Source organism: Mandrillus leucophaeus, unplaced genomic scaffold, assembly GCF_000951045.1.
Source record: "Mandrillus leucophaeus isolate KB7577 unplaced genomic scaffold, Mleu.le_1.0 Scaffold922, whole genome shotgun sequence".
Taxonomy (NCBI): domain Eukaryota; kingdom Metazoa; phylum Chordata; class Mammalia; order Primates; family Cercopithecidae; genus Mandrillus; species Mandrillus leucophaeus.
In genome coordinates, this window is record NW_012110053.1 from 228,719 (window position 1) to 231,489 (window position 2,771).

At 50.7% G+C, this 2,771-nt stretch overlaps 1 protein-coding gene across 3 annotated transcripts in view; it reads left to right on the forward strand.

Annotated features, from left to right (window-relative positions):
- Positions 1 to 1,171: 1,171 nt before the first annotated feature.
- The window catches only part of SUOX (sulfite oxidase), a 6,817-nt gene continuing 5,217 nt past the window's right edge, over positions 1,172 to 2,771 (forward strand). The window contains exons 1-2 of one of the 3 annotated variants that reach the window (XM_011970004.1): positions 1,226 to 1,331; positions 1,607 to 1,715. The gene's annotated coding sequence lies outside the window, so the exon portion shown is untranslated. Of the gene's footprint in view, positions 1,716 to 2,771 lie in introns of all 3 variants that reach the window. The other 2 variants (XM_011970005.1, XM_011970003.1) reach the window with 2 other exon arrangements.

The following is a 2,771-nucleotide window of genomic DNA, read 5'->3' on the forward strand; positions in this document are numbered from 1 at the left end:
TTTTTAAACAACTGGTAGAATAGGATAGGTTGGGCATCAGCCTCTTCCAATGATTTGATTGTATACAGATTGAAATCCTTTCTATTTCCAAACACTTAAGAGCCAAAGCCAACTTTTCACTGTCGGTTCCCTTACCTTATATCTCTTAGTAATACCCCACAGCCCCGTTCCCTGATTCCTGGTAAAAGCTCTAGTTGGAGAGAGGAAAGGAAAGGAAATGATCTTTCAAAATTAAAGGTGAACACCTTCACTTAAACTAATTAAAATTGTATCTCCACCCCCTGGCCTGTAGAGGGCAGTGTAAGGATACATTTGTCCGGGTTAGGGGACTAGGTTTGATAAATTTTGTCCCGCATCAAATGACAAAAGGGTAATAGAAAATGTATTATATTTGTGCCCCTTATTTTGAGATAAGAGACTACAACCTTCATACTTCGGGGTGTTAAGCTGCCATTGCTCTTGTTAAGAGGCAGTTTGTTTTAGAGATAGGGTCTTGCTCTGTTGTCCAGGCAGGAGTGCAGTGCCGCGATCTTGGCTCAGTGCAACCTCGAACTCCTGGGCTTAAGCGATCCTCCCGCCTCAGCCTACCGAGTACTGGGACTACGGGCGCGTACCACCAAGGGGCGATTATTATTATTATTTTTTTTTTCTATGCAAAATAAAAGATGGCTATTCAGCGTTGTTGGTTCGTTTTTGTTTGGGGAGAAATTCGACTAGCCCAAGGAATCTCAAATTCTTGGAACCACTATTTTTGGCATTTCTGTTCTCATTCCTGGAATATAAGAATTGAGCGACTGACCTTGCTTTCTCTAAAAGATAAACAGGGTGGTTGTAGTTGCAACAGGGTAGATAGAGGTATGTACCCTGGGGTTAATTAAAGTGGAGATGACAGCCGGAAGAAACTGGACTGGATCCCAAGGCCTCCTCCAGGGAGGGGCGGTAGGGGCGACTCAAAATCTCCCACCTCTCAGCCCAACTTTTGGATTCCTCGTCACCTTCCACACTGCCCGAGCTCCGGACATACAGCCCCGGTGCGCGAGGGTCCCATTCTTTGCACACCAGGGGTATAATGGACTCTGGACTGTTGCGAGAGTGACAGCAAAAAGCCAGCCTCTTCTCCGAAGCTTCTTGGCAACCTGCCTGTCTCGGCTCCAGGAGGTGGGTTTCAGCCAATGGCTGAGCCACTCGCTTCCAACCAATGGCTGAGGGGTTGAGCTGAGGGGAATGAGTGGTCCCTTACTGCAGCGGGACGCAACGGCGCTGGCCCCGCCCCTCGAGAACTCGCTGAGAGCTGGGCTGGTAAAATTGCATTACTGAGGACACTGGACTCGGTAAGGAGGCTGGGGGTGGGAAAGAAGCTGGGGAGGAAGGGCTGCTGAGCTGGGCAGCGGAGGGGGCATTGGTGTCCAGCTGTGCTCCGAACCTCGAGGGCAACAAAACTATCAGTACCTGCCTCCACTCCCTCTGTCTGGGTGCTCTTGAGATCGCGGGGTGTTGCCACAAGACCCTTTTGTGCCTGGATGTCGGACGTATCTTCCTACCTAATGTGCCCGTGGGGAGTGAGGGGTCATCACCTGCACCAACGGGTGGCATTTCTGTATTACAGCAAAAGGCTGTCCCTCCCAAACCTGGGATTCTGGGTTGACTGAGTTCACCTACGAGTCAGCACTACCTGCACTGCTCTGGTCTAGTACAAACAGGCTGCTGGCATTGAGGTAGGTGGCAGAGAGAGTAAGGGTCCCTTGGCCTAGGGGCAAGGTGAAGACCGCTCCTATTCCCATCTCTAGGTTTCTTCGCCTCCCTACCCACGACCCACCCACCCCGACACATTGGTCTCCAGCATCTCATCAGCAGTTTAGACATTTCTCACTAGTCCTCACTCTGGCCCGGCTGGGTCAGTGCTCTCTGTTCAGCAATGTGAGGAAGAAACTGTTTCAGGGCAGAAGGCAGAAAAATTACTTTCCTTCTTCAGCCTGCCCCTGACACTCTGGCCAATAATTCCTCAATTTGCTGAGCTCACTACAGTGGCATAGACAAGATTGAGGTGGTCCGGGACCCTGGGTTGGGGTCCGGTTCCTAGCTGGGTTCAATTTATTTTTTTTAGGGTGAATGGGGGGAGAGTTGGGGACTGAAAGGCCTTCAAAGACAATGTTATTATAGTAGTCTCCCCTTATCCAAGGTTTTGTTTTCCTGAGTTTCAGTTAGCCATGGTCAACCGCCTGGAAAATAGGTGAACACAGTTCAATAAGATATTTTGAGGCTGGGAGTGGTGGCTCATGCCTGTAATAATCCCAGGACTTTGTGAGGCCAAGTTTGAAGGATCACTTGAACCCAGGAGTTTGAGACCAGCCTGGGCAACATAGTAAGACCTCATCCCTACAAAAAAAAAAAAAGCCATGCATGGTGGCTCATGCCTGTGGTCCCAGCTACTCAGGAGGTTGAGGCAGGAGGATGGCTTGAGCCCAGAAGTTTGAGGCTGTAATGAGCTGAGATCACACCACTGCACTCCAGCCCGGGCAACAGAGCGAGACCCTGTCGGGGGCAGGGGAGGGTAGGGGAAGCCAGACAGTGGCTTATGCCTGTAAACCCAGCACTTTGGGGGCTGAGGCAGCAAGAGGCCAGGAGTTCAAGACCAGCCCTGACAACATAGTGAGACTCCCATGTCTACAGAAAAATAAGCCAGGCTTGGTGACACACGCTTGTAGTCCCAGCTAGTGGGGAGGCTGAGGCAGGAGGATGGCTTGAGCCCAGGAGGTTGAAGCTGCAGTGAG